The sequence below is a fragment of the Anser brachyrhynchus genome, assembly GCF_964034855.1.
Source record: "Anser brachyrhynchus genome assembly, chromosome: 1".
Classification (NCBI taxonomy): Eukaryota; Metazoa; Chordata; class Aves; order Anseriformes; family Anatidae; genus Anser; species Anser brachyrhynchus.
This window is the reverse complement of record NC_137694.1, coordinates 72,476,017-72,493,391: the sequence shown is the minus strand read 5'-3', so window position 1 is coordinate 72,493,391 and position 17,375 is coordinate 72,476,017. Positions and strand designations below refer to the sequence as shown.

Sequence of the window (17,375 nt, the reverse complement as noted above, 5' to 3'; positions counted from 1 at the left end):
TTCTCCTTGCACCTGAGTGATATACCTATGTATTGTATGTGTTAAAGCTCTCAAAATATCTGTATTAGAGAGAGGCTGCAAAGATATGGAGTCCTTATGTTACTTACCTACCATGCTGTGCACGGAAGGATGGTTAGCATCAGGCAAGCTACGAAAGACCCACAGAGAAGAAAAATCTGATTAACAGTATGTAGAAGTGGGCTAACGAATCCCCTGCAAGGAACTGGACCATTGGGAATACTAAACGTTCAGACCAAGAAGACTTCATACATATATGGGAAACTGTGGCTGTTACATGACACCAACAATGGGAATAAAAGTGGCAAAATGCAGGTATGGCTTTTTTTATATATATTTCCTTAGGATAAAATGAAGGAGTAAAATAAAATCATTGGGAGTGAATACACAAACTCTGGAACAGCTGAGAAAAATATTTGAGGAAAATATACAGCAAGGTAGCAGCGGGATACTTTTCTCTAAATCCCAAAAGCCTGAAGCAGAGGAAAGGATAGATACTTGCATCATGGAGCTGAGAATTCTGGCATCCACATGTAACTTTAGAGACATAAAAGATCTCCTAATTAGAGACAGGATTATTTGTGGGACATGTGATTCCAGTTTATGGAAGGAATTGTAGAGAAAAAGACATCCAACCCTAGAGGAATGAATCAAAAAACAAGAGCAGCTTAACTGTCCAGGGAAGGGAATAAAACAATGACAGCTACTCCTGCAATGTGCTACATACACTCAAAGTGAAACCAGGAGACATGACAGAGATAGGCACGTGGAAGATGCCACTGTGGTAGTGCACAGGTACTGTCTTTTGAACAGATACTGGAAGGAGTGTGAAAACCATCCCTACTCAGGCCTTAGTGCTGCATGCAGCCTTTTCTGTGAAAAAGTAGCTGCACATGCAGTTATGGAGAGATTGCCAAGATACGGGAGAATATCTAAAGCAAGACGTAAGTAAATTCAACATCTTGTAGCACATGTCCACTGCAGAAAGGGCAAGCTGCCTCATATTTTTTCAGCTACTGATTGCAGCAACTGCATTTGCGCTGTGTTACTTGATCAGCAGCCACTCGACAGCAGTAGGAGCATGGAGCTTGCAGCGCTGCTGCTGCAAGTCACAGCACTGCTCCTCTGTGCTGAGGAGCAGAGGGCACGACAAGTGCCACCACGACATGGTGAGGCAGTGGGGAAATGAAGGCAGTGAATGATATGGGAAAGGTTTGAGGGAACAGATTCACAAGAGTGTAACTCAGCAGTGAGCAGCAGGACTGTGGCTCATGTATGGCTGACACCTCGTGGGCTCTTCCACCCTCAGTCAAAGACAAGGAGGTCAAGAGCAAAGCCAACGGGCATTGCAGTGGGATACAGATGATAGTTTTGGAGTTCGGCATGTATGAAGGAGTATGAAATCAAACTGGTCAAGGTGGGCTGGTGGTAAAGGCCAGCTTGTAGGTGTCTTTTGGTTAGCAGCCCCTGGCCTGGCTGGTAACCAAATGCTTGCTTGAAAGTTACAACAGCAGCTGTCAGAAGGGAAGTTGTGGTGACCTGCCTACAGCTTGGAGAGGACAAGTAGGAAGATAGTGTTTGAAAGAGGCACCAGGAAGTTTAATCTGTTTGAGCATGACCTGAATGTTACCCCCATTTGCTGTGTTTCTGCATGCCGTTCTCTAAAGAAAAGCCAATTATATTTTGGAAGAATAGATGCCTCTCATGTTGTTATTCATCATGTGGTACATGAAACACTAACAACAACCAGAAATTGTGAGTTAACCTTGTCCTTTCATCACATACGGTCATCTTAATCCCTAGACTGGTGACTGCTCAAAGCTGCCTGAAAATAGTTGGGCCCCAGACAACTAAACTTTTATACCTCAGTACAAAAGGAGCAAAGAAGATGAGAAGGAAAAATGATTGTCTCAAGGGACGCAGCATAGTGGTTTGAGTAGTTCTGCTTAGAAAGTCACTTGTGGCTTTTATAATGAGGAACTTAAGGTTTGAATTTCCAGACTTATTAGCTGTACATTTGTTTATTTTTTATTAGCTTAATATACTGTGTGCCACATTTTCTTTGGGGTATTGAGTCAAGTGATAGATTGATCCAGTTTAGCTCTAAATGTGTGTGCTTTCTTTTCCTTAAAATTTTGAGCAGATTTGTCTCAAATTTCCATAATGACTTTATTTTGTGCCTGTTAATTTTTGGTACAGCATCTAATGTTTTCTGTCAAGTTATCTTTCTGAGAATGTGCTTCTGGCTAATGTAGAAGGGTAATGTAGTTTTTGTTTGTTCTCTTTCTTGAGCAGTGAGAATTGGAATTGACTTCTTAGGTGAGCAGACACAATTAAACCACCTCAGTCTACAAAAGGATCACTGGGAGTTTTCAGCCCCAGAGCTCTCTGCTCTAATAGGAAAGAAAAACAAGTTTTAAAAAGTCTGAGAAAGGCATGGCTATTAAGCTAATACAGTATACTTCATCTAGCTGCTAAAAACCTTGACTGTTAACAGTGATTAAATATAATTGCATCAATAGAGGTGTTGTTTAAAAAATATAATTTAAAAAAAAAAATCACCCTGAGCTTCGTTAGAAGCTATCTTTAGGAAACCCCGATTCCTTGAGTTTAGAGAGCTGTATGTAATATTGGAGTTTGATTTTGGGTAGTGCTTTGAAGTTTTTTTTTAACCTAGGAATATGTAGAAAGAATAAATAAACCATAGCAGAACAAATACACATTTCTGAAGTATTCTGCTAGGTTTCTTTATATATCTGCAGTACATGTGGTATTTTCAAAAAGAAAATTGTGCATAAAACTGAAAAGTTAATGGAAAAATACTCAGACATCTTAAAGCTCTGACCAAATAATAAAGATATTTGGAAGAATAAACAAACAAACAAACCACCATGTGCCGGATAAAATTTTCATTGAATGGGATGGAAGGGCTCCCATTACTTTCAGTTAAAGCTATTGAATTCATTCATCAGCCTGCACATTTCTAGAAGCTATTTGATATTACTTGATATGTAAAGGAATCAGTTTATTTCACAACCTGCAAAACAAAGTTTAAAATCTTTTCCTTTTTTCCACAAATTTAAAATCTGAGTTCTGTCATGTACATAACTCTACAGAGTCTTCCAGAGGTGGTACAATTTCTCCAAATGTATGTGCTCTGAAAAAGTTCTTCATAGACAGTATGATGTTAACAAATTAATCAGTTTGGGTATTATGCAGAATACCACATGCTCTTATGTATCCTTGGAGCTGAAGTGGATATTTGCAGATTTAGTTTTATTGTACAGATCGTAAGAAATGGATGTAAAGTGAAAGGGGACTGTAAAACCTCCTTCAGCAAAATACTTAAAATTTATGAAATAATCTAATTCTTACTCAGTTTTGTCTCTGCCAATGTTAAATATTACTGCAAGTATTTATTGCAAGAACCTCAGTTACTACTAAGACAAAACTATAACAGTGAGCCCTGTTTGCTTAGGGAAATCAGATACTACAAATGTGTTCCAGAAGAATAATCATGTGTTATTTGTGGGTATTCAAGAGAAGCAATAATTTTTAAATAGAGAATGCTATTGATAATGTTTTTACTGGGAAGCACTGTAAAAATGTATTTAGCTATTTCCCTAAAACACCAGAGTTTTATGTCCACATCTTGAGGTGGCCTGGGGTGAGGTGCTGAACTAAAGTTAACCATTGATAAGTCTTTTCCAAATATAGGCACATTCTGCTCTTTAAATTATTAAAGATATTAAAAACAAAAAAACAAAACACATGAGAATGTGTTGATACTTAGGGCATCTAATGAAATGTTCAAATATAACTGTGTGGATACCAGATAGATGTGCGCTATACAAAATAGAAAGATAGTGTGGATGATGAAAAATGAGTCCCTTGTGAATTTATTATTCCTATTCTGCTTAACTATTAGCCTTTTATTGTGAGAATCTCACTGTGGAAAAATATTTTTATAATCTCTGTTTGGCATTTTTGGTCCTCATGCAATTTTGATTCATAAGTTGAAATCCTGTTTCCATGGAAATCGGCTGAATTGTTGATCAGCTTTGGATTTCTCCCAGAAATCAAGGCAATGGGGGACATCACCTAGACTGATTCTGTCCATAATATTGGCCACAGTATTTAATCTGTTATGGCATACAAATGAGAGCTTTTTTCTAAGGACAATATATGTCTATCTTCCCAAATGCATCTCTAACAAATTCTCTTGTATCAAGAGAGACACGAATTTACCAAAAGTAGAGCGAATATACACGTACACACATGCTTAACATCCTGGCAACATACACAAAGTCAGAGGGGAAAAAAAATAACATGGACAGTTGCAGTCATCATCACAATTTATCTTTTAAGTTTCTACCATCAATCAACCTCATTTTTAGTGAGACTGAGTTGCAGATCATATCCTTTTTCTGTTCCAGACTGTTAGCGTATTTCAGAGACATGTTTGAATTGAAAGGGACTGATTGGATGCTTGCTGGACATAAACCTGTCTAGTTACCTTCCCAATATACCGAGTAAGAGGAAAAGCAACATGTGACCAAGATGTGACAAAAAAAAAAAATTTCTTTCAGTTTTCTAGAAGAGAAAAAGCCAGCCAGCAATTTTAGGATTTGTGGGGAGACAGGGTCCACAATTTATCCTGATCACCTGGGTTAAAAGTTGATAGATGTGACATGATCAGGTAATACCCAACTGTCCCAAGTTCTCAGGAACATACCACAGCGATCACACAGAGCTGAGATCTCTCCATGTGTGTCCTGTGAAGACCTCGGGCAAGTAGAGTGAATCTACTCAGATGCTTGAACCTGACTTGTCACAGCATTCTCAGCACTTTTGACCAAAAGTAGTTGTTTGTGGGCAGTTAATGCCTGGTTGTAAGCATCAAGTGACTTCTTGTGTGACAGCTGTCAACAATTTCCTCAGTAGGAGCCAGCAGATCTGCCTCTTTTCTGTGCTGTCATTGCTAGTAATGGGTGTAGTTATTCTCTGATTACTTTCAGAACAGCTGAAATTACAATAAACACTTTACCTCTTGGAAAGGAGAAAGAAATCAGTGCTTGATACATAGCTTGAGGGGGGAGAGGGTTAAGCTAAACTAGTTTTAATTGTAATAGTAAGGAAAAGTGAACCTCAAGATGCCAGCTTTGTCATTCCCTTAGCTCAAACTCATAACTCAAAGAACTGGATGTAGTAGAAATCGGCTACTGTGGAAAGGGTGGGAAAATAATATGATTTTTTGCTGCTTTGAATGTGTTCTGTTAGTCAGGCATTTGAGTGGGAGGCTGTCAGTGAAAACAGACCCTTCCCTGTACTGGAAATGCCAGGTGCTTTACTTAAGCAATATTCAGATTATGAATTTATTTCTGGCTTTCCTAATCTTTGATCCTGCCATTGAATCCGCAGGGGTGCAAAAATCCACCCACACAGATCTGATTTCCAAATCCTGGCCTTAATTATTTATGGTTTGGTTTGGACAAATTACTGTTCTCCTAGTAATAACCACAGTTATTACCAGAAATACAGAACTATCTAAAACGTATATACATTATGTATGTATGTACATATTTTTTAAGATGTTGCCTTTATTAAAGTGTTTTGAGGCTTCACTGAAATTCTCATTACTCAGTCTTGCACCATGCTGCTTTTCACCTGACCACACTGGCCTAGATCCATAGCAATTAATTTTCAGAAAAAACCAGCACATAATATTTATAACCCCAAAGCAGTCCTAGAACAAAAAGAAGAACATCTAGCTTTAGACACTGGAGAAAAGATCCTAGTGTTTTGTTAAACTGCAAATGGACCGTACTATTCTTTCTGCACAAAACGGACCCCGGATACGCACCTTTTATTTTTTTCAATATCTCTGGGTCCTGTTCATAAGACTAACTTATCTCAAGCTAGATGCTTTTCACCTGCGTATAAATTGAAGATGAATCCCTTACGGGAAAAACAAACAAAAACTTTTAACCAAGGACAGTATTTCATAAAACAAGAATGAAATCAGAATTTACTGAGCCTAGAGATGCCAACCAGGACCATTCTTACTGGAGTAAGGCAAGTTCAGTGACTTGTGTTTTTCTCAGGGTCATATTTTTCCCACTTTTTCCTGAATTTCTAATATAAAAAAAAATGCTAATATATGTGCTGTAATAATACTTAGATATGGATTTCTAGCATGCAAGTGTTGCTTTAAATTTGGATTCTTTGTTTTGTCCCTTAATAGGCCTGGGCCAAAGAAATACACTGTCTTCAAATATTCATACTGTTGAACTATAGGGCTTCCTTCCAACCCAAGCCCAACCATTCTGTGATACGGCAAGCTAGGTAATTTCAATTATTCTCACTTGAGACTCACCTGAAAATTAGCAGAAACCTTCACATAATTCCTGTGCCTGCTTATAATCATGTAAAACTGAGTTATATTTGTAGTTAGAAACCTGAAACCCAGCTTTCAATGAGGTGCAGTCCAGGTACTCTAAAAAAAATTCCTATTCCTCAAGTAGCTTGTCAAGTGTTAGATGGATAACCAAACCTGATAACAGCTGGATATGTTTTCCTCTTTGTAAGATTTTGAACAGTTGTCCTCCTAAGTGGTGAGGTAAAAGACTTCTCTGTCACACGTCCTGTGTTCTTCTCCAAACGGGGAAACTGATTCTGAGGTTAAAGCAATGGGCTTGGGCTGGGGTGGCGAAGGCTGTGCTCCCAGCAGTACTACAGACTTCCTGCACAGCCTTGTGTGGCCACTCATCTCTCTGTACCTTGGTTTCACCATCATGCTACACTATTAGTTTGTGGAAGATCTCATTGTTAGTGTTTGTTGAGCACATGGATGTTTTCAGGTGGAGAGCTGTAGAAATGTAAAATACCATTCCTGGGTATTCTTTGCTGCCTGCAATGCACTGAGAAATCACATGCAAGAAGGCCATTTGCGATTTATGTAATGAGAGAGAAACATTATTTTGATTTTCATCAAGTTAGTGTGTGTTATAGGATCTGAGATCTCAGTCCAGTGCGTGACTGCTGTGGACTGCAATTCCAGTCTCAATGTCCAGAATACTTGCTAGAGTTACAGGCAATCTTTGTTTTGCACATTTTATTATTGAGGAAAAATAAATGTCAGTAAAAGTATACTAGAACGGGAAAAAATTTCCAGTAAAAATCATTTTTCATACAATTGGCCTATCTGAAAATTCTAGAACCTCACAAAAGACTGCGTATTTGTCTCACAGAAAAAAATGTATTTGCCTTTCAATAAACAGTATTTTCTGTAATTAAAATAAAGCATTAGCATTTTACCAGGTTATTAAATAATGCAAACGACTTTTTTTTTTTTTCAGTACAGTTAATTCATATTTCCAAGGCATCTTTGTGCTTAGTACTTCTTTAAAAAAAAATCCCAAGCTTTTGGAGTTGCTGGTTCCATAGCTTTGGTACTCTCTCGGCAACCTGTGGTGGAACTAGCTGTGTTCTAAGCCTAAAATACAGCTCTTGAAGAGATCCTCAGTTCTCTCCCAATGGAAAGGAAAAGTAAGCTAAATCAGAGGCTCTATTTAAGGGCCTTAATGATGAGAAGTCAGTTACACAATAGGGAAGAATTTTGCCCTTAATATATGCTTACGATATTATTTCCCTAAGTAACTAGCAGATTCTCTCCTGGGTTGTCATGGGTATTTAGGAGACTTTTCTTTAAAGATAGTGAGCCAAGGTTTAAAAATGACTAGCAGTTCTGGAAACATCAGTGTTGGGGAGCCTTCCAGAGGTTTCAAAGCATTCAGCTCTTCCTAGGAGTTTCACTGATGAGGTGTCTCAAGTTGGGATACAAAAGTCCGAACTTGTCACTTCCCAGCTTTTGGCCTCCATTCACTTTTTATAAGAAAGTGCCATAAATGTATACTTGCTCATTAACAAAAAGCAGTGTTTTCTATGTTTGTTTTTCACATTAAAAAATAGTCCGCATACATTTTTGTATGGGAAATGTGGGAAATGTTATACAAACAAGAAATGTTTCATATTTCAAGCTACGTGTAGATTATGGCTTTTCAAAATGTGCAGATTTTCTCAATAAATTAATCTTTTGCTATCTTTTGTTAGTAACTTTCAAGTTCTATCAGCTTCCAGCTAGAAAGCTTTATGATTATAAAGCATCAGAATTGCACCCTTTTAAACCAACAAAAGAAGGGTACATATCTGTAATAATAGTGTAATGACACCAAATTTATGCACATACGGTTTAGTATTATTTACCTAAATGCTTGTTCATTGGCACGTAGACAATTTCTTCAATACTTTATCTTCACATTATGTTCTGCAACACCACTCTGGCATCATTAGACATCCACCCGCAAGCATTTTAAAGATTTTTCCACACAGCCATAAACTTGCACCTTCCTCATTGAATGTAAAATCAAGTACACCTGTAATAACAAAGCAGGGGAATACTATGCATCTCTTCCTGGATGTTTAACTGCATTGCAGTAGAGCTGTGGTGGTTTGGCTTCACAGACTCAGTGAAATTAAAGGTCATGTCCTAATGTTATGTCTTCCTGTTTAAAATGAATAGCTTGTAAATGTTTATCTCAACTAGAAGTGAGAACGTGGTCTACATTTGTGCTCTCCAATTCCCATTTTGAGAAGCTGTGCTGAAAACCAGCTGCATAGCCTTTCATGTCCTTCTCTTGCTATTAAACATCTATATCTTTGATTTCAGTTCTTTGCTGGGTTTCTTCCTCCTTGTGTTTGAATTTCTAGTTGAATCTTGAAGTAGTGCTGTCTAGATTTACACTGGGTTACACTGTTTTCTTCAACAAAGAACAAGAGAAAGAAAGAAATCCAGTGCAGAAGTACTGAGAATTCATGTACAGCGTCATATAGTATATGGTTTCTTTGTGTTCTGCCAATATGTATTTCAGTTTAAAATGTCTTGAGGCTGGTTGGTTCTATTTCTATAGAGAGAGGACCAAAGTATACAGTATATTGGCTGCCATTTTGCTGTTTTTGGACAGTCAGGGCTGCTTTCCATTTCCTACAATGTTCCAATATAACTAAATCACATATACGCTGTAATGGAGGCTTCTGAGACCTGAGGCTTCTGTAAAATGTAAAAGAGCAAAGTAGTATTTATACAGTATAATATTTTGATTTGCTAATGAGCTGTGAGGTGGGTGTTATCATGAACTACTGTGCAGCAAGAAAGGTTCCTAAAACATGCATCAGCTTACTCCATCTCCCAATCATTGCAGATAACACAGTGTTTAGTTTCTAATTAGACTTGTGTTGTGCTAATTCTCATGAGTAGTGTAAGTGATTGACATTCTGTGTTTTAGTGGCAAGTATTAGAGCAGCTGACTTCAACTCCATGATGAAGCTAGCATACAGCTGCAGAGAAAAGCAAGCCACTTGCAGAAGCTAATTTGCAAGATGAACACATACTGATTGATACAGCCTTATTGTAAGGGGGAAGGAGGAAATAAGGCACGTAGTCTTGAATTAGACTAATGATATTCTAGTCCTAAAAGGATTAAGAGAGGAATGTTTAACTGGAGAAAAAAAAAAATCCTATGCATAACATTTCACAAATTGTACATTTCACAAAATGTACTTTGGACAGTCCTTTGCAATATTTCTCAGGACAGACCAAACATTTTTCTTATTCCATGCTTCAGTCTGCTATATTTAAAATACAAATGGTATGTCTTAAGTCCTGTTTTCTAAACTTGTGAGTAATAAACATAACCTACAAGGCAAAATGTTGTGAACTGTTTCTTGAGGGAACATGCATAGGCATTTCATATGGCTAAAATTATTTCTGAGGGATTTCTGCTAACGTGATTACTCAGTGGCCATCTCAAGTGGGGAAATAAAAATAGCAATTTGGATTTGATATAGACCATCTCACTGAACTAGATGTACCTGTTGTACAGATTGTGTTATTGTAAGGTGCATTTTCTAACTTGCAGGTCTCTGGTCAAGTCCTAATCCCTTTGGTCAGATTCTAAATGGTAAGGTTGGCTTTTTCAAGTAATAATAATTGCATTCAGCAGTAATAAAAACTGTGCCTGTGGCTCTTGGATGCCGTTCCTGTAGCATTTGAGTTTTTCACAGCCCTTGAAACCTTACTCATGTCAAGCACTGGAAGTGCCTTGTGAGGCAGGACAGTGCAGTTACTCTGTTTAATAGATTGGAGACAACTGGCTACGGTTAGCTCCCTTCCATGCATTACCATGACAGGCAAGGAAGGGGCTGCCTAGGAAGTGCCATTTTCTCAGGATGCTCACGCTGTGGCTTGCTGCAAATCCCATCTGCCCTCTCTGCATGTGGTGTTGGAGGCCCTTCCTGGAACAAGCTCCTTAGGTGGTTTACTGGTGTGAGGTTGCTGGTACAGTGTCACTGGAAGGGCAGATGGGACGCATGATGGCAGACTTGGACTCGCTGGATTTGGCAGAGAACAGATCTATGGATTCAGACAGTCACATTATGGCTCAGATTTTCTATTTAAATGGTATTCTTTGTAGATTTCATCACCCAGTCTAGGATAAGTATCAGTAGTACCATGCAGCTATTAGGTTTTGAGAACTGCTAGGTGTGCACTAGAGGTTGCAAAGGGTGTGTTTTTACAAGTCATGAAACAAAGGTATCCATTTTTGTCTGGGTGCTTTGGCCTGCCAGTAATAATTTCTTTCAGGCTGTGTAAATAAAATCCCGATTTTGCTTTGTCAGTTTATGTTGGAGTGATTTAAGTTAGACTTGAAAGCCTTGACGATACCTTCGCTAGTAAAGCTTAATCACAAGGTAAGAATGATAAAATCTGTCATCTGCTATAAAAGGAAGGTGCAGGGTAACCCAAACCTCCCATTAATGTCCCCTCTGACCCTGTTTCTTTCTAGTGTCTATTTGAAAATGGAAAAGAAAAAAAAAAAAAGGAAGAAGAAGAAGAAAGCTGAGGACTGTGCGAGAGCATCAGGCAACTTGAAAGCAGTATTATGTGACATAACCATTCACTTGACCCAGCTATAGTCAACGAGTTTTAACTATACAAAATTACAGACTGCTAATGCTTTGTTATACTGAGTAAAGATCTGCTGCTACTTTCTTTGAAGATGAAACTTCTCTTGGACTTCACCTGTGGTGGAATCAGGCTTGCCACAGATCCATGTTGTAGATGAGGTCATTTGCTTATATTTCAATTACATTTTTTTCCAGTTTCTCTTCCACCACTGTTCTGTTAAAGTAGTAAGTACAGCTGGCTTAAGGGCTGTAGGCAGTGAAAGGGTTGGGGCATTAAAAATACAAGCTTTGGTTCCTTTTTCATAGACAGACAATTTTCTATATCCCAAGCGCAGTATTTTATGCTGCCCAAGGAAAAGGATATTGGTTGGTGCACTTAGAATAGCACAAAACTCATTCCAATGATAAAACTCCACTAATTTTCAATGGGAATTTGCAAGAGACACATGCTGTAGTTTCTCTCAGAGTAAAAGAAAGCTGCAAATCCATAATACCACGCAAATGAAAAAATGCATACATTCCCTTCTGGTTTTAGTAGAACTAGTTCTTTGATATATGTTTCAGGGAATGTGGAAGTGGTTGGTCACTGAAAACAGCTATAACAAGGATTTGCTGAAGCATCCCTATTTCTCCAGACAGATGAAGGGATGGTCTGTAAAACAAGAATTTGCTCTTTCTAGAAAGCCATGCCTGTTCAGTAACACATTGATGGAGAAAGAAGAAGCAATCGTGTCATGTCTATTCTATTTATTACCATGTCTTAAAATGGAAGGACATTGATGCAAATTTTACCTATAGAAATATACGATCCCCATAAGCAAAGCTTACAGTTCTTCTCTAAACTAGATATTGTAATGGAAAACATAAACGAGTCTGCTTTTGGCACCTTCTCTGACAAATCTTGTGTACTGTTCAGGTCTGGGCAGAGTGTGGGCATGAAGAGCATTCTCAAAGTAATCTCCACTCTGTTACCGTGCAGAGTGTGACTTCGATCAACTACAGCCTGCTCACTCAAATGCCTTTGTATATGTAAACTCCAGGTTACCCAGAAAGAATTGATGCTCTGAAGAGGTAACAGCTCACATGGCAATAGCTGTATCTCACTGTGAGCAATGAGCACTGTTACTCAGCTTTTGCCAGTTAAAGTCCTGTTTCTTACTGCTCTGCTTCTCCCTTGGCCTTCTCCGTGCGTTCCTCCTTAGAAGGCAAACTGTTTCCTGAATGTCTGGATCATAAGAGAGTGCAATTGTTTGTGAAGTAGATATACTGAAACTCTTTTGGAAGATGAAGAAGGATCTTTTGATATTACTGATGCAACGTGGACTTCTGTATGTCTTGGTGCCATATCATTTGCGTATTTCAGAGAGAAGCTGCTCTGTGTTTGGAGGAAGAGTCTCATAAACCTGTTACTCAGGCACTTACACATCATCCAGAGAAAGACATGAAGTGTGTTTGCATTCCCACCTGTTGGTGTTCTGAGTTTGTATTAGAGTTTAGGGAAGAAAGTACCACCTTCTCTTCCCACTGTACAAAATTGGGTGTTTCCTTCAATTTGGAAGGTGAGGTGTCAGCAACTGGTTCAGTATGTAATAATCACAAATAAATCTCTAAATATTTGCAATAATGAACTAATGTATCCTGAGTAAGGCTTGGGCAAAGCACAGATTGAAATGCAGAAACTTCAAGGAGGAGGTATCTGTCTTTAGAGTTTTCCCATGGGCTTCTCTACCACGAGACAGCAGAACTTGGGCTCCATCAGCAGCTGTTCTTTGTGCACCTACCACTTACTGTGCCTGAGAAGAGATGTAAAGGAGAACCCAACAGTGAAACTTCAGCATTGCTGTGGCTCGTATGAAGGGAAAAGCATGTAGATAAGTGCACCTTCCAGAAACCCACATCAGCAGCATGGCAGGAGAAAAAAATGTCTCTTGTTCTCTCCATATGGGATCATCCTTAAAATTCTTCAAAACAATGAAGCTTCTCTGCAAGCTGCAAAGAGCCCTAGGGCCTTGTCAGATGTTCTTGCACTTCTCAGCTTATTCTGTTGCACCTTGGTAGAGATAAGACCAATTATTAGATCTTCAGCTTTAGACTCCCTGCAGTTACTCAGTGCTCAGAGTTTTCATTATCCATCCTTTTCTACTCAAGCCTTACAGTTTACTTTAATGTGATTATATACCTGTTGCTAATGGCAGAATTTGGTTACAAGGAAAGGATAGGGTTTTGAACTCCATGGGATGTTATTGATGTGTAAATCATCAGATCTCTTCCAAATATGGTCCTCTCCAGAACTTTTCACAATGTATCTAGCCTTGAGATTGGAAAATAATTAGTGAATTTGGGTTGTCAGCCTCAGGAATCCTCAGAAGGCTCTAAAATCTTCAGAAATTGCTGTTAATGGAGATTGCATTTTTCAAAATCACAGTGCCCTGGGTTTTGAAAATTTTAGGCTTGCAGCAGTATTCATGAGAAATTCAAGCTCACCAATATTAATGAAAGAATACTCGTATGGAAAGTCCTTTGCCTGCATGGTGGATGCATTTTAGAACCTGTTTGAAATCCATGTGCAGATTCTGATGTTACCATAAAGGCAAACGTAAGCAAACAGAAGCATTTGAAACTGGGAACTAACATGTCAGTCATCTGGTACTGGAACTGGGTTTGAATTAGACCTACATGTTGCTGTGTGACCTTTGAACATGTAAGACATCAGTCTACCATCTGTTGTAATCGGTATCTAGTGATAAGGAGAGGCAGAGACCTGAAGCAGCAGCAGGTAGTAGAGACTTAGGCTTGTGCCTGTTATGGGCCCTGGTAGTGGCAGGTATGGAAGGCTGCTTACCTTCAGTGACAATTAACTTTTGAAGGTAGAAGAAAGCAAGTATTCTACACAACTAGTAGTTGTAATTGCAATATATATGTTTTTTTAACGATGTACTTGCAGTACATAAGAGAGTAAGGAATGTTCAAATGAAGATCACGTTGATTGCTATTTTTTTCAGATGAACAGGAACCTTAAATTGATAGAGCATGTCAGCAATAACTGCTTGTGTAGGTAAATCGACAAAAGCGGTCTGGAAGTGATTACGATATACACATGATGACTGGTCTAGCCTGCTGACCTCTGGTGGAGGAGTGTTTCAGCTCTGCACCAGGTGATGTCTACTAACTGCTCTATACCACAGGCTAGCAGGATTTGGAGGAAGCAGTAAGAAGGGGAGTGTGTTTTATTGGATGTTCAAAATTTTGTTTTGAGTAGGTCATACCCAAGTTGCTTCCATCAGGGAAAAGCTCACAGTGGACTGAGGCCCAGGGATGTTGAAAGGGAAGACAGGTTTTGGATTGGGTTTTTGAAAGAAGACAGAAGGCAAGGAAAATACAGAACAATCGAGATCTGCTTGGGACACTGTAACATTTTCATCCTCATCCGGATCTATGTGAAGTTCCAGTATTTGGATGTGTGCTGATTTATCTTTAAGTCAGGGAACTGACTCTTTCACAAAATTTTTCTCTGTGTCCTGGAGAGAATAGCGTTCTCTTTGGTCTTGTGGTGTTTGGTGGTAAATGTAAAGGTATTTCACAGAGGTTTTTATAAATTCAGTGACCAAGTTCTCTGCTTGTATGAACTGTCAGACTATCATTCTACTCAGCGCAAGCTTACACCAGTTTACGTGGAAGACAGTTTGGCCTTGGCGTACAGCAAATGGTTTCTGCTTCTCCCAGTTCTGAACAGAGGAAAGTTTTTATTTGTTTTCAAGTGTAATTACGCCCTAATGTGTATACTCTGAGTCAGTAGTCTGAAGCCAGGGAGGTGTCTGTATATAAAAGGGAAGATGTTGTGCTTGAGCTAATATGCTTTTCTGGTTCAACCGAAGAGGGGGGAAAAAAGGGGTGGCAAAGAAGCACTGATCAAGCAAAGCATCAGGCACTGCCAGTAATCTTGAATGCAGCCCAGTTCAAAAAGTTCAAAACCACTGCTTAAAGGAACAGTGAAAATGTTTTCCATCATTTTCTATGAAATGACATGGTTTGTTTACTGTTTCTTGTTTATCTGCTCTGTATGATATGTCACATTTATCAGTAAAACAGACTGTAGGGGGTAACAGTATATATATAACATGTTTATTTTATGATGTTTTGGCTTTTGCTGTGTTTATTCTGCATTTTCTGACTGAATTGGTACTCAGACAGCTTCTTCTTCTGCTCTTACAGAGTATCTATCTCAGGCTGCCCCTAAAAAGATGAAGTAGTAATCTGGCAAAGTGAACTCAAGAGGCACAAAGAGAAGACATCAGAGACTGATCTGCAAGGTGTTCAGGTATTTGTGATTTCATTATATATACCAGTAATTGGTGCACGGTGTGGGGTACTCTGCAGTTTGTGCACTTACAGGCTTGAAGGAAAATGTTCGTGATAACTCACAAAAGGTGATGATAAAATAACATAAAATGAATGAAATAGTTATAAGAAGCATTAAAACTGTTTAGTCAGAATGCCCCCATGCAACTTAAAGATGAAGCTATGATTTAAAAGGTACTGTGTAAGAGTTGCAGCTTGAAATTCGGTACATATTTATGCTGCTGGATGTTCCATCAAATCGGTTAGCTAGGTCAGATTTTACCCCATTACTACCCAGAGAATTGATGGCCATCCTTGGAGCTGTGGATAAAGCTGGCTGTTTTCTGACTCCCACTGCAGTGAAGTGAACAGGCTTACTCTGCTGATGGGCTCATTCAGCACCCGAAGAAGGCACTATCAAACTCCCAGTAATCTTGGGAGTACTGAATTAGATTCTGGGAAGTGCGTAAATTGTAGGCTACAGTAAAGGTGAAATTGCTTTTGGTGCCCAGAAGGTCTTGTGTATCTCAAGGATTTTATTGAGGTTTTAATAGCATAAATGTATTATATACAGTTGGAAAGAAATAAGGCATTTGCAGTTATTCCCAATGTAGAAATTGGACTTTGCAGTTGGATAGGAAGGACAATTTGCAGAAAGGTTGTGAATTTCTAGATTATAGGAAAAGAGATTTTTTTTTTATCAGTATATACAGGGAAAAGTAGTGAAGGTGTCTGTTTAGTCTGTGCTACGCATCTCTAAAGCAAGGAGAACAATTGTGTGATTACTTTTCAAAGCTCCTTGTGAGCAGGTGATGACAGGTGTGCTATGGATGTGCAAACTGATAACTTAACACTAGCAAGTAATTACATACATTTTTGTATTATGATAATAGTGTAGAGATATTGCATGTACACAGCTAGGTCCATTTATAACTGATTAATTTAGTGAAGCAAATGGGATTGCTAACAGGCTTAAAGGTAAGAGTTGTGTTTGCAGAATGCATTGATACAAAGTACATTCAAAGAAAATGCTTTACTTTTGTAATCATTACAGTCTTATATTATCTCAGTACAATCATTAAATCATTTTAATGAACATTGCAAACTGTTGTTCATAATCACATGCTTTAAACAAAACCACAGAAGCAGAGGGTAGCTCCTAAGGGTATATATTTAACAGTTGTGTCACTAATATGTAAAAAATCATCCTTGTTAAATGTTATACCATATGCTACTGTTTGAAAAGTAAATATGAGTAAATAGAAAAGTCACTCTAAATATTTTTTTTTAATTCCTGAACTACACACTGTATCAGCTTCCAGATATTTATTCAAGTTTGTATTTTATTATGTGTGCATTCCAGTGGTTTTGGCAGTGTGTTGGTAGACAGTATATGTATGTACTCTTTTGGATTTTGTTACTAAACTGCTTGTTTGATTTTGTACAGTTTATTTCATCTGAGTGAGCCTCAAATGCCTTGTATGCAAAACTGGTATTAAATCCTGGAGCACCAGATCTTGCTACACATATTACAGATGTAAGATGAGGGACTAGTGAGTGATGGTGCAGCGTTAGTAGCACTTCTAGTTTCACTATTTTGTCTTTACTGTTTGTGTCTTTGCTGTTTTTGTAACATTGGGCCTCCAGTGCAAGCAGTTGCTAGCAGCAGCTTCTTAAAATGTAATGTCAGTGGTGAAAAATTGTGTTTTTCTTCCAAGTATTTTTGAACCTTGAGCCAGATCACTGGCCTTCAGAAACATCCTCAGTCTGGTTTTGGAGCTACAGTTTTCTCTGTAAGAACAGGAAACTGCTGTCAGAATCTCCTAATGTAGACTTAGAAGATGTTTCTCTTCAACTTTGAAGAGTGATATTGTTTTCCTATAAGAAGATTAATTTTATCTAAATAATTTTAACTTTCAAACCTCCTTAAAATAAGTATACTTAAGATTAAAAAATGTTGAACTACTCGGTTACATAATTCCTTGAGAAGAGTG

General features: G+C 38.3%; 1 long non-coding RNA gene across 1 annotated transcript in view; it reads left to right on the top strand.

Moving 5' to 3' along the window:
- LOC308188036 overlaps positions 1–17,375 on the top strand; it is a 119,108-nt gene that overhangs the window by 49,728 nt on the left and 52,005 nt on the right. Inside the window, exon 8 of the long non-coding RNA XR_013945109.1 lies at positions 15,256–15,361. This is a non-coding gene — a long non-coding RNA (uncharacterized lncRNA). The remainder of the gene's footprint in view (positions 1–15,255; positions 15,362–17,375) is intronic.